Below are 5,836 nucleotides of genomic sequence, written 5' to 3' on the forward strand. Positions count from 1 at the left end.
TTGTTCAGAGCCACCTTAAATTTTCGAACATTTAGGGTGACTCTGTCTCCTACCTATAGAATTTTTTTTAAATTTGCCAAAAGTTGCGTCTTATCATGCTTATCAAAAGTTGATAATATAAAAAAAAATTCACAGAGCCGTTTTTGAATTGTAAGCCCCTAAAGCTTTAATTAAGGGTGTTTTGGGAGGTCATGCTGTTGCTATGGTAACCTATTGTGTCACGAAAATGATAACAACGTGTTCACCAATGACTGGGTAGTATCTTTTAATAGCATGATTGTAACACCAAGTGATAAAGAGTGGTTGTAACGACCCATCAAAATCTAAGTGTTGGAAACTGTTTTGAGCCACCTTAAATAGAAGTCGTGTCATTCCCCTGCAGGAATTATTGACACGAAGAGCCAAGCCGGGGTTATAAACTTCTTGTACTGTTTGACCTACGCTCGATTACCAGCCGCTGTTTCTCCTCCCCCAGACTCTCGGGGAGGACTGTAGAACGGACTCGAGCGAGCGAAGGAAATGGAGACTATGTTTGACTACGTATATGAAATACAACCATGGCGAATAAAATAAACAAGACTTCCCGCGTGGTCTCCTTGACATTTGATAACATGTCACTCATTTCCATTTAAGGTAAATGAAACACAACGAACATACACTCCCCGGCTGAACTTAGTCATACGTGACAAGGATATGATGACCTTAGCAACTGTAAAATAAACACATTAGCTTGTATAGTACTAAGACCAAACTAATTTTCAACCTAATTTGCATCGTTAAGAAATATTGTGCAACCTTAACAAATTTCCCTCACGCAGACACCCTCTATTCAGCGGAGACCGGGAAAGGTCCCTAGAGTGTTCGATCAATAGAGATTCACCGCACCTGTATTGCATCCTTCAGGGCTAAACGCTCAAAGCTGCCAGAAAAGGACAAATAAAACAAAACACCTAGTTTCAGAAGGATCAAATTAGATCGCTGATTTTAATTAAGAATGGTAACTATTCAAGAGCGACGCATAAACACTCATTCATCAAATCAGCGATTCAAGTTGATCCATTTAGAGTTTCGTGTTCTGTCGATATTCTGATAAAGCTTATCTTGAATAGCGCATGTTTGTCGTAACCATTGAAGGTATGTCAGTGAAAATTCAGACAGAGTTATGATCTTACAAACTCTCTTGACCGAAGAGCAGTAGGTGGGGCTAGTTTCACCCTCTGACTGGTATTTTATTTTTCTATGTATCTTCAGTTTATGTTGAATTGCAGTTTAATTGTATACAGTCGAACCTCCACTAACGGCCACCTCGCTACAACGGTCACCTTTTTTGGTCCCGGCGGACAGTCCATACATTCACTCTTATTTTAACCTCTCTACAACAGCAATGCCCACTAAAACTCGTCCCAACTTCCGAGATAACCTCTCGGAAATGGCCAGTTAATCAACGACTGACGAAGGGTGTGTACAAAACCCAATTTGTTTTATTGTAAAAGGTCGCCAAACTCGATCCGTACCGAGCGCCGTTGAACTCTGTTTTCTGTTTTATTAATACAGTTTGATTTATATATGCTAAAATTAGCATTTTTGATAAAAAAATATTGCACACTCGAAAAAAAGCAGGTGTCATATTACACCCCTAAGGCCCACGGCCACCTCTCTACTACGGCCACTTTGCTCTGTGGCCAGGGTGGCCGATGTAGGGAGGCTCAACTGTAGCTCATGGGTTGTGTGCGCCGGGTCGTCTGTGCCGCTTATACTTGCTAGCTCAGGTCAACTTGTTTTCTTCGTGTAACAGGGGAAAACAGTGGACAATGAAATGAGCTAAGCCATGTCAGATTCTTTACTTAATTCCTTTTAGAACACGATATGGGAAGTAATATAGAGGAGTCGTCAGATTACCGGGTATTAGAAGAACACATCAGGAAAATAAATGATGACAAAAACAGATTTGTCCCAATAGAAGAAAGGCGAGACACTGGGATATTAGGATCCCACTTTTTGGTGTCCATATCTCGTGGTAATATGATAATTAACTCCAAATTCAATTTTCTTTTAGTTTTCTCACCCCTGGGCTGCTGGAAACACCTAGTTTTTGCATTAGCATAGTCACGTTTATCTTTAGAAAAAAAAAACAATATAAACTCATCGGTTTGCAACAAACAGAGCTGCTTGTAAAGCTCTCATCCGCGATCATAATCTTTCAGCTGCGTGCTGAGTTTTATCAAACCAACGCAGAAGAAATAACCTGCTGTCAACTAGATTGACGCCTTAGTTCTTTCCTAAAAGTTTTCCATTAACTAAACCAATGCCGGAACAAAGCGACGATCGAACCGCTTAATGGCTCAATTTTGATCTAATCTGTTAGTTCTTGGACAAGGAAGGTTTAATTTTCTATCTATTTCGGTAAAGAAAACCGCTTAATTTCTACTAAATTTCGTTCACTATTTCTTTCCTAAGGAAAATACATGACCTGTTGGCGTGGCGTGTCAATGCTGAAAGATCCCTTAACTCTTGTAAAAAAAACCAGAAGTTGCTATGGGAACTCAAACCTCGAACTGTAATTGAGTTTGGCGCCTACAAAGGAGGCACTGCTTTGTGGACAGCAGATGTGTTAAAAATGTTTGGGTGCAAGTCGCGTGTGATATCCATCGACATTGATCTTTCTATGGTGGACGCTGTGGCAAGAGAGTCGCCGGATGTGGAGTTCCTTGATGGAGACTTGTCCCAGGTCAAAAAATGTTTTCCAGGAGACTTCTTGAAGGTGAATAAGTTAAATTGCAAATTAATGTTAACCACTTATCGCTTTTGCAAACTGGACCTGTCATGAAGGGAAGAGAAATTAAAATGTTTTAAAATTTCCTCGATGTTTTTGGCACAACGTGCAGTTTGACTGACAGTTAATGAACAGCCCTTATACCTGATGACATCAGAAAACTTTGAGACTGTAACACTGTATTTGGCAGGCATGTTTTACCAATTATGAAATTTTATTACACTTTTTTGAAGACGTTTTCGCATTGTTTTATTTATTGCGATGGCTTTCAGTTTGCGTTATTTTTGGCGGTTTTGTGACGTTCATTCAAGATGGTGGATCCAAGATGGAGATTGTTTGGATAATATGACGTTTTTAGCCCGTCAGAATATCATCCTATGTTGCTAAAAAGTCAAAGCAGAAATATTTAAACCTATATACCTGTTTGATGATCGTTACGTTGATAATCTTGAGCTTTAAGAAGTGGGCGGAATCCCTTCTCTCTCTGTCGTAGAAGATCAAAAAGAGCAGAGTCTAAATATGTTGGAATGGTGTTATTAGTCAAGAGAAAATGAGGTAGATCATGGTCTCTTGTATTAGTATAATTATTAAGGCACCTTTTAGGTCGTTTAAGAGCAAAGGTGTGGTACACAGGTATGTGTAAATGTGAATAGGTATACTACCTGAGCTGTCCTGAGTTATCAACATAGTTCAGGACAGTTGCAAAAATAAAGCTTGAAAAAACAAATTCTGGCTTGAACGGGATTTGGACCTGTGACCTTTGCGACTCCTGAGCAGTTCTCTAACAACTCATTTGAGAAACAAATATTACAATAGAAAAGAAGACTTATCAAAAATTCCCAGTTAGTGGGAGGCTGGCCACAAAGCGTGAAGGAGTTGAACTTGACCAAACCGAACTCAAACCTATCTAGTGGTAGGAAGCCTGAATTGAAGCCGGGAACAACGGATCATAAATCCAGGCCCTTATCACTAGCCGACGACCGAGATTGATTAGCGTTAATGCTTTCTTGATACAGAATTTACCTCACCCGTGGTTCTTAATGGAGGATGCTCACGTGAATATGACCAAAGTATTGGAGTATTTTGACTCATTCCTGGAGCCTGGTGACTACATATGTGTCGAGGACACAAATCCATTGGGTCCTTCGATATCTGGTCAAGGTCTTATAAAGGAACTTGGTTTCACAGAGTTCGGTCCTGCTAAGCTGAACGAGCTGAGGAAATTCTTGAAGGGTCGTTCGGACAGATATCATGTGGATCAAAGATACACCGACTTTTTCGGGTGAGAAAATGTTTAATTAAACCAAGAGATGAATTAGAAATAGCCATGTTGCCAGTGAGGTTTTGTCTACAATGACGAGAGCCTTCATTGCTTGGGACTACACCTCTTTAAAAGCTATTCTCTTTCTAATAAGGGATTGGCTGCTTGTTAGAACCGCCTCAGGAGCATGTGGGTGAGTGTTCGAGTACTGTTATTCCGTATTCTGTTCGAGTGCGCACTGTAGGCGAGTGCAGATCTTGCAGACATCGCTTGGAAAACCGGCTGGCTTAGACCAGAGTCTGAATAATTAGAGTTAACTGACATCAGCATGCAGAAGGAGCACGTCATGGTGTCGTGGTTTGGGCCGTTAGAGTTTAAACCCTTCCCTTCGCTTTATCTATTAGTCAAGTCTCTCGCCTTTGCCACTCGTTTTGACGACCTCCAGGGGATCACTAAAATATCCAATGCCTAAGGAATCCCATCCACGCGGACCATACTTAAAACGTTTATTTTCTCAACGGTTATTTAACTTGAACCTATACATTTTTCTTTTTCAGGTACAGTGCAACGTGGAATACGAATGGTTACTTGAAAAGAATCTAGGAGCAATATTTGGAAAATCTGTTTTGCAGTCCTCAATCATATATGATTGCATAATTGTTTTCGTAGTGTAGCTTTTCTTATGATAAACCGTTGGAGAATGGCCAGTTTTGCCTCTTAATCGGCATTTTCTATATACACAAATATTTCTGTATCCGTAGCGGTTATGATTTTTAGCCAATTACACTGGATAAAGCATTAAGTTAGTTCATTTCATTCAATAATTGGAAGTTCAAACAGTTCATACCGAGTAGAGTCGTCACCTTTAGATCATATATACATAATGCTGTAAACGCCATATCATTTTACTCACAAGATGGCGTAAGAGATCTCCCTATCAGATTATAAGGACGTAGAAATAGAGATTAGATAGAGCGTATTCCTCTCAAAAAATTCCGACTGAATTCAGTGGTTTTCAACTCTAGCTTATCACATGCAGCGGGCACTGACAATAACGCAAACCAATCAAAACTCCTAGCAAACATGCATGGCCAGTGCGAAGCTTGGGAAAACGCTGCCTCGCCCCCAGCCGTCCCTCTTTGGTTGAAGCACGGTGTCTGTTGGGAGTCTGTTGCACACAAAAAGGTGGACGCGCTCCAGGAGCCGCAACCTAACCATCAATCACTATTCGCCGACGAAACGCAAAGGCGCCTGGGAACCGGGAAAAACGCAAGTTCGTGAGCGAGTTGCGATTAGGTTTCGTTTTACTTTTGACTGGATACCAATGAACAACTTTTGCAATTTGGAAAGTCAGAAAGTGGAACATTTAATCGGAGTGGCTTGCTTGTGTCATGTCCCGTATGAAAGTGTTAAAACCGATTCTTTTTAACTAAAAAAAAAGAGAGAGAGAGAAAAAAAATCCCAATGTTAATTGTAAGATCACTGTGTCGCTACGGCCAGGTACACTGTATGACTACAAGGGAAATTGTTAAGGCATGCATTCTGATCAATTATTAAAAAAATTGTTTTCTTTCTTCAAAGAAAATGTAGTCCTGACAACTGAAGTCTATCAAACATCACTTAACTGTTTTGAAAAGATCCCTTCATGTTACATGCCCTTCTTAATTGTAAGAAATTATCCTTTGAATTAGCAGTTCAGGAAGCAATGATGCCCCCCTTCCCCTTCCCCTCCCCCCCCCCCGCCCCGCCCTTGTGAGGCCTTGCAAGTATCATCTTTATGAACTGTCTACCTGTAATGAGTA

At 40.5% G+C, this 5,836-nt stretch overlaps 1 pseudogene across 1 annotated transcript; it reads left to right on the plus strand.

Moving 5' to 3' along the window:
• Positions 1–137: 137 nt before the first annotated feature.
• LOC145483100 (rhamnosyl O-methyltransferase-like) lies at positions 138–4,637 on the plus strand (annotated as a pseudogene). Its single transcript, XR_014048874.1, has 4 exons — positions 138–2,017; positions 2,458–2,761; positions 3,790–4,055; positions 4,592–4,637. The product of XR_014048874.1 is annotated as a rhamnosyl O-methyltransferase-like (transcript).
• Positions 4,638–5,836: the final 1,199 nt, after the last annotated feature.

The sequence above is a fragment of the Orbicella franksi genome, chromosome 3 (assembly GCF_964199315.1).
Source record: "Orbicella franksi chromosome 3, jaOrbFran1.1, whole genome shotgun sequence".
In the NCBI taxonomy this organism is placed as follows: domain Eukaryota; kingdom Metazoa; phylum Cnidaria; class Anthozoa; order Scleractinia; family Merulinidae; genus Orbicella; species Orbicella franksi.